At 35.1% G+C, this 12,388-nt stretch overlaps 1 pseudogene across 1 annotated transcript; it reads right to left on the bottom strand.

Annotated features, from left to right (window-relative positions):
- Window positions 1-5,749: 5,749 nt before the first annotated feature.
- On the bottom strand, window positions 5,750-11,079 carry LOC143552497 (uncharacterized; annotated as a pseudogene). The gene is made up of 7 exons (XR_013138665.1): window positions 10,816-11,079; window positions 9,700-9,936; window positions 9,498-9,609; window positions 9,239-9,413; window positions 8,890-9,127; window positions 8,455-8,726; window positions 5,750-5,779 (listed from the first exon to the last, which is right to left on the bottom strand). The product of XR_013138665.1 is annotated as an uncharacterized LOC143552497 (transcript).
- Window positions 11,080-12,388: the final 1,309 nt, after the last annotated feature.

The raw sequence follows: 12,388 nt of genomic DNA, 5'->3' as shown, positions 1-12,388 counted from the left end.
GTTGGACGACAAAGCTTGCTTGCGTTGGGTTGTTGTGTCGTGGCTTGTGGTATAACGGTTCAGAGAGAATCAAACGGATTTTCGAAATGCATTTTTGAAAAAGGCGCTAAATGTTCAGGAAATTTTAAAAAAGGCAGAGGTTATAGAATAGAAATATCCTTTTATTTATCCAGCTCGTCATGCACGTGTTTAATTTTATTTGGAGCTATTAGAACATGATTCACTTTTTGGAATTTGTGAGTCGAGGTTTCTGGTGTTTTAGTCGCCTTATAATGGCTCCCTTAATGATGTGCGAGGAATTGCCTAATTGATTAGATTATTATATTGTTGCCGTAATTAGAAGATTGTATTTGATTATATTTTATTGGGTTTGGATCAAATACAAATATAATTAACGTGTTAAACGTGATAATCAAGTAAAGTAATTATATATACAAGTAGAGTAATTATGTAATTACATAATAGAGTAATTATCATAGTGTAATTTCATAATTACTCTATTTGATTCTTACGTTTAGCACGTTAATTTCATGTCTATGTTAATCTTTCCCTATATATATGTATATGTATATGTATAAATGGGTTATGTTTTTCTACAAAGAAAAGACAAAAATAAGAATGATGTGAACGATTTGTGGCCACAAATAAAAAAACACTAAAAAATAAAAGAAAAATAACAACTCCGAATTTAATAAAAAAATGAAAAATGTAAAAACACAAAAATGTTTCGACTGTCTTCCTCTTTATAAAAAAACACAATGTTGAGGAAAAAATATCGCTGTGTCTTTTTATTTATCATTGTATTTTGTTTTTATTTTCGTCATTAATTGTGTCTTTTTTCTTTGACATTGTGTCTTTTTTTTCCTAATATCGTGTTATGTTTTGTTCAGCATTGTGTTATATTTTACGATTTATTATGTTTTTTTAAATTTATTACGGTGTTTTTTCCCCCGTAATTGTGTCTTTTTTGGGGCATTGTGAACTTGTGTCTTTTCGTCGTTTTTTAACGGGAATTACAGGGGAAACATTTTTTAATATTTTTTTTTATATTTTAAGTTATGATTTCTTTATTCTTTTTGGATTTTTTTAAGGTTTTTTTTTTATCACAAAACATTCTCACACTTCTCATTTTTGTCTCCTTTTACATTTTAATTTTTCCCAATATAAATGCACTTCAACTTTATTTGAATATATTAAACTTCTTAAAACTTGTCCAAATGCATATGTTCTAAAACTTTTCAAAAATAATAATTTGTTAACTTTTAATATGATCAAAATAAAATGATATAATTTTTTGAAGAAAATCTTGGTAAAAATAAAATGGTGTATATATCATACATAATATTTCTAGTGGTAATATAGGAGCTTAATGATACATTTATGATATTGTTAATATTTGGTCTTACATATTAAGGAGAGCCTGTAAATAAGTGTGACATTGCTTAATTTAGAATTAATATTCTCGTGTTAGCATCAATTATGGTTGCACTAAGTAAAGATTTTAATTCAAACAAAGTACATTTTGAAGAGGTTATAGAAACAGGTAGTTAGGCAAGGCAGAACAATTATAATATATTAGTTTCATGTATATGGGTTCATTTGGGTCACCTCAAACTATACTACGAGTCAACTTGGGTCCATTCAAATTAGTCAAATGGGTCAAAACGGACAACTATTCTAAACAAGGGTCCAAATGGGGTTAACACAACCCATAACCGTTTTTTGTCTCCACTAGCTACTCGTTGCCGCCACCGCAACACCACTGCCAATCCACCACCATTGTCGCAGTCTCCACCAAATTGGCACATTTCAACACAACTTTGAATTGGCTAGAACCAGTTTTGATCCTAACCAAACTGATACTTTTTTTAAACGGCATGTTTGGGCCATAAACAATCTAATGGTTTCTTAAAACAATCTGTTTTGACCCAAACGAAATTGATAGTTTTTTGAAAACGACGCGTTTACCGTATGTTTATGTACCTTATGCACTAATGTTCGTGTTTTGGGTTAGTAATTTTTGAATGGAAACGCAAGAATAAGAGATAAGTAGTAGTTAACTGTTGAATCAGAATTCCATGTTGAATCACAAATAGTAGGCATATATTGTAGGCTTCTGTTTAATAGACTTATGAAATAAAAAATGTGTTAATTCAAGAACATCATGCATGAGATGTTTTCAACATCAAACTTAGTATTTGAGGTGTATTAATATTACAAGACTAATAGTTTTAAAGCAAGAGGTTTTCCATAAAGCATATAGAACCCACTTGGTGGACAATGAACACACAAGAAGAAGATACTACACTTTAAGCATTATTATCGGTTTGTGTGATCCCAAAGCTAATATCACTCTCATTGGCGATCTCAACATAGGTTTGTCTCATTATTTGAATTAAAAAAAAAATAAAAAAACAAAAATATATGGCGAACGGTTTGGTACAACAAAATAGTTTGTCATCTTTGGGTTTGCCACATGTCACCACCTGAATGAACATGTTTTTAGTTTCTTTTCTTTTTTCTTTTCACACTAATTAATTTTAACGTTTAACCTTGGTTTATTCTAATAACTTTTAATGATTAAGTTTTTAAAAAATCAAAAAAACATAGTCTTGTTTAGCTTTTTTTTATTAACACACCGATATAAATTTTATAAAAAGCTGAGTTTGTTTAAAAATATACCTTTTAATATAAAATAAATATTAATCGTTAGCAGACTTTTTTATTTGATTTTAAATATTTTCAAATTAAATTTATATTGTTTATTTTACATAAATAAATTATTTTTTTTATTTCTAGTCACTTTTAATAAAAGAAACAACAATTATAATTTTTATTTATTTAATCAAAAGTAGTGAATGTTGGGTTGCTAATGAGTGTGGAAAGTTTGGTTTAGTTGGGTTGGGAAGATAAAAGAAAGATAAATTAGTTCTATAATAAAATATTGGTTTTAGTTGGTTTGTGAATGAAAGTGGTCTAAAACCGGGTATTTGAATACCTATTTTCGGGTATTGAAAAAACTCTATCTCCGGGTTTTTTCGGGCTTTTTTTCCGGATATAGATTGGATTTTTTTAAAAATTTGCACTTTTTAGGGGTATTTTTCGGGTATACATTGGGTACTTGAATACCCGGTTTCGGGTATTGGAAAAACCCGGTTACGGGTATGGAACCGGTTCAGATTTTCGGGTATTACCGGGTACAAATCGGGTTCGGTTCGGGTTTTAGTACCGAAATGCATACCCTATCTGTACCCTGCGGGTAGGATAAGGTCGGGTACGGGTTCGGATATTAAAAACCCGGATATTGAAAAAACCGGTTCTGGGTTTTTATTTCGGGTTCGGGTTTTTTGTGCACCTCTAGTTAAAGGTAGAGGTGTATAAAAAAGTGGTTTCAAATCGGTTCATCGGTTTCAAAACCGAACCAGGTTGACTCAAACCGGCCCCTAAACCGACCCAACCCGCAGGTTTGGGTGTCGGTTCGTGCTTTTGCTTAACAAGCAAGGTTAAAAACTGGTTTTGAAACCTGGTTGAAACTGAAATCAGGTTTAACTGAAAATCGGTCTCAAACCGGTCCTGATGGATGATGCGTATATATTTTTTATTATGGACTGATGGCTGATGCATGCTTCTTTGCCTCTTTGGGCTTCACCAAGTCCAATTGTTCAAAAGTAGATAACTTCTGAAATAACTTTACCAGGTACTACTTTACTCTAAAGCTTAAACCATGAAATTTGGAAGCATGCATACAGTATAACAATAGGTAGGTAAGGTAACTTCAAAGACAAGTTACAATAGTATTAATAATTAACATGCATGCAACGGTAATGTTACCGTTTTTTGAAAGTTTTTTCACCGTTAAATACTTGGAACTAGTATTTAAGAGACAACACTCTTAGCCCATAAGGTATACTCTAACCTATTCTAACGCCACATAAGCTCCACATCACTCATTTTTTCTCTTTCACTCCATGTTATCCAAAGAAAATGGTTTAACTCATTTAACTCCATCTCTCTCCTATTAATATTTAATTTAAAATCAAACATTTAGTTTAATTACCAAAATAAATAATAACTAAACAATTAGTAATTAATACATATTTAATGCATATTGTTCATTTTAACCCGTTAGAAGCATAATCCATAGGCCATTTTAACACACTTAACACAAGTGGGGAGTGGTTTAATCCATCTTTAAAGTGTCATGTCATGTTAACCCATGTAAAGGTTAGAGTATACCCCATGACCTTATTTACAGTTTTGCCTTAAATCCTAAAAATACACTTTATTCACTTTCAAATGGCTACTTCAAGTGCTCTAACTCAATTTAATGTTGGTGCATCTGATGTAGTTGTTCAAATTTAACCTACAAATAGGAACCGGAAACTATGGTGTAATTTTGACTTGTGTCAAATGGAAAACGGTCCTCCGATGAAGGCGCAATGCAAGTTTTGTGGTAAACTTTTTAGCCAAGACAACACAACTTTTAGAAACCACGCTCAAAAGAGGTATTGCAAGGCGTTAAAAATCCAACCGGAGGAAGACCAAGCTTCGGTGGCAAAGAATGGAGCCTTATGGGCTTTCAACATGAAAACGTGCTGAGACCAATTTGCGCGTTTCGTGATTCAAGAAGGTTTTTTTAATGTTTATCAAGCAAAATATAGTAAAACATCATCCATTCATGAATTAATGAGAGGTTCGACAGGAAGTTCAAGTAACTCTAATCCCTTGTTAAATTTGTTTAATACTTTGGCTAATGAAAAAACTAATTAATTTTAGCTAATCTGCCAATTTGGTCGCCACATATCCAAATCATGTCTAGTCGGACCTTATATATGGAAAGCAGAAAACAATTAAGTGAACATGTAAAAACTAAAATAAAGGTTTCACTTGGTGACCCTGGAGTTGATGTAGTAGGGGAGACGCTTCATGACGACGTCTGAAAAACCTCTCTTCGGTAATGCACCTCTCTTACAATCCCAACGCCTAATAATTCACCATCTATAGTTATCATCAATACCCACCCATAGGACATGTATTCGTAAAATCTTTCCACTGCTAGCTTCCATTGGATTAGCTCACCAATAAAATCAGGCACAAACTCAACAGTATGTGCTAGACTAGCCTTGATCGTGCGACAAAACCTCGGCTTCACACCATATCGATACTCAATTTCTTGTCTGGTATGCATATCAACACGACAAATTACGCTAGTTATCACCACGCAGAACACGCCTTTATGGCAACACAATAAGAGTGGCATGAGAGTTACCTCATTTTTCCCCTCACCATCAATTGCAATCCCATGCACCTGTGTCCTCCACTTGCTCAGACATAAAAGTATATGCCTCCGTAACGCCAATCTCCCATAATGTGCCTGTCCCCTAACTTCAGTTTCATCTATACCAACCCATTTATCAAAAACCATGCGAAAAGGTCGCTTTTCTTTAGCACCCGTGTCCTCCACTTGCTCAGACATATATGCCTCCCTAACACCAATCTCCCATAATGGACCTGTCCTCTAACTTCAATTTCATCCCAACTAACCCATTTATCAAAAACCATGCGGAAAGGTCGTATTTATTTAGGCGAAACGCTTAATCGTGAAAGAACTTCTGCGAAGCTAAACTCGTGGTGCCACACAGTATTCTCGGAACATTTTCGCTCGTTAATAAACACACAGGGACAAAATGGATTCTGTCCAACATAAGCCCAACAGCAAGAAGATGCTTACGAACGTGTCTTCTAGCCTTTACATACTCCCAGCCGACATCAAATCAACCTGCAAAAAGTAAAAAATAATTAGAAGCATACATTATTGATAAAATATAATAAAATAATATAACCAAACATACCTTGTTTAGACAGCGTACCACATCCCTAAACCCTAATGCAAATATCGCTAAAGGATGCCAATTAATTTACCCAAGGATGAAATCCTAGTTGCAATCCACAACGAGCATCATGTGATCAACTATAAACAGTTCTCTTATTACACCCGCCTTATTAGACTAGTGGTCATATTATAATAGAGGGTATTAGAATGTAACTTAGTCATCTATATAAACTATTGTAATCGTCAATTATAATTGAATAATACGATCCTATGGTTTGATATCCAGCCTAAAACCGATCCGTCCTTATTCATTCTCAATAGGCATAACACTCATGTGTATATTCTTATATTCTTATGTACGTTGATGATTTCGAATGTCCCGTTCCCATGAGTAGACTCGCGATTGTGGTTTATCCAGCACTCATGAGGCCAAGAACAGCTATGAGTAATTCTTTAAAGTTTCTAGCTGAAATGGACAAGTAATTAACTTAATTACTATTACTTAAATAAACTTTCAAGTCACAAGTTAATCAGTATGTATTATTGAGATATAGTTACCTTTGATATTAGCATGAGCAGGACTCTTTAGAGTTTGCAGTAGAGAGTTCATCATCCATCTAAGTTTAAATTAATTAAAACAAATCTGAATTTCAGTTTATACACAACAGAAACAGCAAAATAGACACTAAACAAACTACAGATATGTTCGAGATTAAACTATAACATCAACTTAAAAACCCTAATATAAGATATGTTATCAATTTACCTTGAAGATCTCAGATGGTGGCTTCAGTTACAGGGGGTGGAAATGATCTAGTGATTAGGGTTTCAGTGTATTTATACACAATTCTCGTCTCATGGGCTGGGTGGGCTGAGCTAACGGGCTGGACCAAGCTTGTGCCACCAATAGATAAGAGTATCACAAGACCACTTTTGTAGTTAACACTTAACAGGTGTTCATCGGTTCGATTATCAATTTATTCGATTATGACGCGCAAGTGTTTTGCCCGTAAAAATTTAAACAACTGGTCCATCCTAGAGGCGTACAAAACCGGGTTTTCACCTAAACCGGACAGGTTTCTAAAATCGAACTGGTTTGGTCAAAACCGGTTTGACCCAAACCGGTTCGGTTTAGGAGCAAGAGAGGTCGAGCTAGTCCAAGTCGGTTCGGTTCAGTTTAGAACCGGTTTAAAACGGTTTTAGTGGAAAAAAACGGTTTTAAATAGTAAAAAGGCCGAATTGCCATAGGAACCGGAGGTTTGGGAACCAGTTTGACTGAAACCGGTTTTTTTGTAGTCCATCCTCAAAAAACAAAAATCATCAATGAGTATAAAAACTTAAGCAGAAATGATCCAATTTTCACAAAACATCCATGGACTTCTAAACAGGCAACTTCGACATCAAAACTTAGTTGGGATTAGGGATGGCAATTGGTCGGATTTAGGTATTCCCAAACCCCTACCCGGTTATTAAAGTCCATCCCAAGCCCGTCGGTTTTAATCGGGTACTTACCTGTCAGGTTTTGGGTTTTCCCATCGAGTTTCGGGTTTCCTATCGGGTTTTAATAAAATACTCGTCGGGTATACCCGGCTCAAAACCCGCCGGGTTTTGACAAAATAAAATATAATAAGCTATATCAATAACTAGTCCAAAAATGGTTCCTTATGGGTGCCTGTATGTTAAGTTTTGTGAGACCTTAGGCTAGTTAGGCAAGGCGGAACGCATACCGCCCTAATACTCGAATCGAAAGAATGATACATTACTTTAAAATATTTATTATTTCCAATAGCTATTAGGTTTCTCAATACATATTTGAAAGACACAAGAACAATCAGGGGCGGACCCACATAGTGTGGATCGGGGTCCCGGGACACCAATGTTTTTTAAAAATTTATTAGAAGCGGTATATTAAATTTTTTGAGGACCCCATAAGATTTAATACTTGGAACCCATACTATTAATGTTGAAGTGGTTTGGTGGAAAGTCCCTTGTTTTATCTTTGAAAGGTCATGGGTTCAAGTCTTACAAGGCTTAGTTTTTGGTTTTTTGTGTTAATTTTTAGTGTTAATCAATCATTTGATTGCTAATGTTGCAATGATAACTTTGGAAACATTCAAACACCTCTAAAATACATATCATTGTTTTCAACTTTATGCATGGTTTTCTTTAGAAACATTCAAACACTTTAAAATATCAGTTTTATTTTTCACTAGTTTAAGTTAATGGTTTTCAACACATGTTTATGAAAGGGTGAATCTAGGTTCTATCTCAAAAATGTTTAAGAAAGGGAAAACAAAAGTGTTTATGTGTCAACCCGACCCATTTTGACCCGTTCAGGTAGTGATGATTGAAAAGAAAGTTTTATTATGATATTGTTTTTTATTATGTTCTTCGCCTCGACCCGACCTGAACAACGACCGACCCGAAAAATTTGAACACCGAAAATATGGGACCCCATTGGCAAAAATTCCTGGGTCCGCCACTGAGAACAATAGTAGCATCATATTTGCACTTAGATTTATTTACATTACATTTCACACACCTAACAAACAAATCCACATACTAAACCCATATATGACCATACCAACCAACCAACCAAACATATGTCTAGTAAAATTCACGGTGATGAGTGGAGCCACCAGTGACCATATATAAAGCGCGGCAGTGACCCACTCGGTGCCAATCCGAACCCAAACTGAAGTCCACCCAACATCTATTAGATCTGAGCTTTCTGAACTGGTCCATCCAGATAAAAGCATGGCCGAATACATGCTTGCCAGTGCAAATATCAGATGGAAAAACATGTACGAGTAACTCACGGGTTTTGCTTCAACTTCTTTCTTGTCTTTGCCTGATTCTAGTTCTTCAGACTCTAGAAATGGTGACCGCTCGCCTGTGGTGAGTGCAAGCTAAAATGTTAGTTTCATGTATATGGGTTCATTTGGGTCAACCTCAAACTATACAACGGGTCAGTTTGCCAGGAGCCCAGGTTCAGTTTCATGAATCCAATTTGGAACAAGCTATGTAATGTATATGATAAACTGTACAGGTTTTACCTGCTCTTGGTGAAGATGGAGGGGATAAGAATGTTGTTGAAGAACCGGCCCGCAGAGCTGAATATAGAACTGATAAAACAGTTGTAAGCATACCAAGAATCAGTGTACTTGTGGTAACCGCTTTGGAACCGTTTAATCCATTGCAGGCATAATCTCTAGGTTCAGCAGAACGACCAGTTTAACACAAATAAGCACAGTAAACTGAAATAACCGAAGCAGGCAACAAGCTACCATTCACCTGTTAAATAGCATCACAATTAAAGTTTAAACACTAAGATCATTGAGTCAACTCTATAGATTGTATACCTAAAAAGGGTTGTAAAAAAGATTAAAAAAAACATGTGGTTACCGCGGGATGGAGCGCAATAATAGCAAATGTAAGTACTAGAATCATTGTCATCACAAGAAAGAAGACATTTAGACCACAGTCATAGCCAGACGGGTTGAACCAGATAAACAGCAGCCCGGATATTGTGAATGCAGCGATATAGCAAGTAACCGATACTGCAAGTAAAGCAACAAACCTGAAAATATACATAACAAATAAATCAGAAAAGAAAAAAGAAATGAAGAAATAGTAGGAATATAACTATTAAGTATTAACTAACCACTTCTGTTCATCTTTAGCAACCCAAGCATCATTCCAAGAATGTGTAGCATCCAATAATATTATTACTTGAACTAACAAAAAGAACCCTGCTCCAAATTTCGATATAAATCCTGCATATTACAAAAATACAAACTTTTGATCAAAACAGCAAAACCCGAGTAAATGATCTCCATTAGTGATCCAAAAGGATCTAAACTAACCATAAACTGATATGACTGAATTTGGAAGGAAAAACATGAGGATAATAAGCAAAGCCCAAATCACAATCTTGAAAATCCATCCACCATGGTGCCAGCCATCACGTCTGTCGTTTTGATCCTTTACACCGATCATTATTACCGCCAGTATTGCGAAAAACAAACAGTTTCCAAGACTGACACGAAGAACTGCTTGCGTTTGGAACCATTCATCAGAAAGTGTATCAGAAGTGTTGATCCCTATCAATCCCAAAATAAAAACTTGATTAGCTAGCGAGATTTAACTCAAAATTCACACAATTGACTCTTATTTTTTAGGGCTGTAAACGATCCAAAAATTTGGCAAACTCTTCGGCGGGAAGTTCGTTTAATAAATGAACAAACATGAACAAAAAATTTCATTCGATTAACTAAATGAGCGAACACAAACAAAGGCCATGTTCGTTCGTCATTCCATTGTGTTCATGAACAGCCGATAGATAATTTGTTCGTTTATGTTCATTAATATTTGTTTGTTTATGTTTGTTCATTAAAGGTTTTTAATACTTGTTAATGACTTCTCTAATCTTATCATAAAAATTTAAGCAAAATCATCAACTATAAAACAAAAATATATACGAGTATCATGTAGTAATTTATATAAAAAACTAACATATGAATATGAATGTTCACAAAAAGCAACACAAACTTGGCAGCCGGACCAAACCGTCAGCACTGACCATTCTCAGTTAACCAAATCAAATAAAACATTGTTTGTCTGTCCATTTCTGTTCGTGAACCGTTCACGAACAACTTCATTTCCTTAACAAACAAACACGAACACGAAATTCTGTTCGGTTAGCTATTCATGAACCATTCGCTTATCCGATAAAAGCTTAACAGATACAAACTTGTAAAATTAAACCTTTTTAGCATTTCAAGTAACCAATCATGAACACGTGTAATCAATGCAACTCACACTACAACCTATTTTTAAGCTAAAATCCAAACTTGATAATCGAAAACCACTAAACCCGACCCGAATTACAAAACCCTAATTCAATTATTCCAAAACCAACATCAAACAACAAACCCCCAATTCACGATTCCACGTAATTTACGTCAAATAGAACAACTTACAAGAGAATTGCTTCAACAGAGGCGTGCCGACTTCTCGAAGGACCCACGAGATGATCAACGAGAGACCAAATAGTCCGCAGTAGCCGAGCCTAGCTGACTTCTTTGTGATCGTTGACGCGGCTGATGTGCACAAGCCGCAGGTTAAAGACGCACAGCATCCCATACAACACGACATCGTTTAATTGATTGATTGGTGGTTATTGTTCTTGTGAGCTTTGGTTGTTGATTGATTGATGGATCTGTAACGAGTAACAAGTAACAGCTTTACCGATACTCAGAGATTGGATATTACTGTTTCGGATAAATACTCGAACCTTCGGTAATGGTAAAATATCATGTTTTGACTTTTGAATAATAGATTCAACTAGTCTATGAACTAGTTGCGTTACGATAGTGAGTCGACACGAATTCGGTGAATATTAATTACGTTCGTTACGGTAAAAGCAATGTTAGTAAATCTCAGGTGTTAAAACCTAAGAAAAACGTTCTTCAAGTTAATAAACAAATAAAGTATTTAAAACGACGTTTATTCGGTCGGTAAAATCCGGACGTGGATAAAACATAACCGTTGTTGGTGTCGGACGTTGGGGGTGGTGAATCGATAAACCCAGTTTAGATTGGTGAGGTATGCTCCTTTTTGTTTCCAGTTTTAAAATCTGTTTGTTTGTGCTTAATCGCGTTTGTATGGTTTCTGCATTATGGGGTTGTACTGTTAGTTTAGTTGGTTGTACCTACATTATGCGCTGATGCGTGGCTGACCATTGAGGCCTATTATGCTCGCCTGAGCTTTTTATTGTGAAACTTTGCTAATGAATAATATTGAAAAGACTTTACTATGAGAGGTGTGAAAAATTCAATGTTGACAACTATTTAAATCAGAAACTGGCTATTAATGCTGTATATGAATTGATCTAATCCCGATCTTGGTCAGCTCATGGAAAAAGTAGTCAGGCTTGGTTTCTTCTTATGGCTTCCTAAGCTTCTGTTGGATTGGGTTATAGAACCATGGTTAGGTCATGTAAGCATGGTTCCTATGAGTTCATTGGCTGCTCGAGTACAAATCGGGTACTGTGGATTGATATAGGCTTTAGACTTGATTTGGTTGAAAAAGATTGTTTAAAATAAACTTATCCAAAGTATTACATAAGTTTCTCCTTGATGCTATTATTTGTAAATAAAATTATAGGAAAATGAAATATTTTGTAATTTGCTCGGATATATGTCTCATGAGTATGCTTCAAGCGGGACGTGTGTATGGGTAGGCTCATTATAAACTATACAGATTTGCCGCATTTAGTTCTCTTTATTTTACTAAACTTAAAATCATTGGTCTTCATGATCATATGCTTTAAGGCCCAACCTCTATTGAATCAAGCGCTTAAAAACAAGGGTTTTGATGAACTGGTACTCTGGTAGATCCAAGGCTTGGAAAGAACTACGTGCAACTAAAAGTGTTCTGGATGATTGAAGCAGCAGCAGTCTGCATTCGCCATTTAGTCCCAAAACGGCCCGAATAAGCAAGGTAAGCATTGTTTCATTAAGCACATAATTATCAATTTCTGCCTGAAACGAC

Source organism: Bidens hawaiensis, unplaced genomic scaffold (assembly GCF_021521415.1).
Source record: "Bidens hawaiensis isolate Kalapana, Puna unplaced genomic scaffold, B.hawaiensis_p1.1 tig00016935_1, whole genome shotgun sequence".
NCBI classification, from domain to species: Eukaryota; Viridiplantae; Streptophyta; class Magnoliopsida; order Asterales; family Asteraceae; genus Bidens; species Bidens hawaiensis.
The sequence above is the reverse complement of the archived record's forward strand: the minus strand, read 5'-3'. Positions and strand labels throughout refer to the sequence as shown.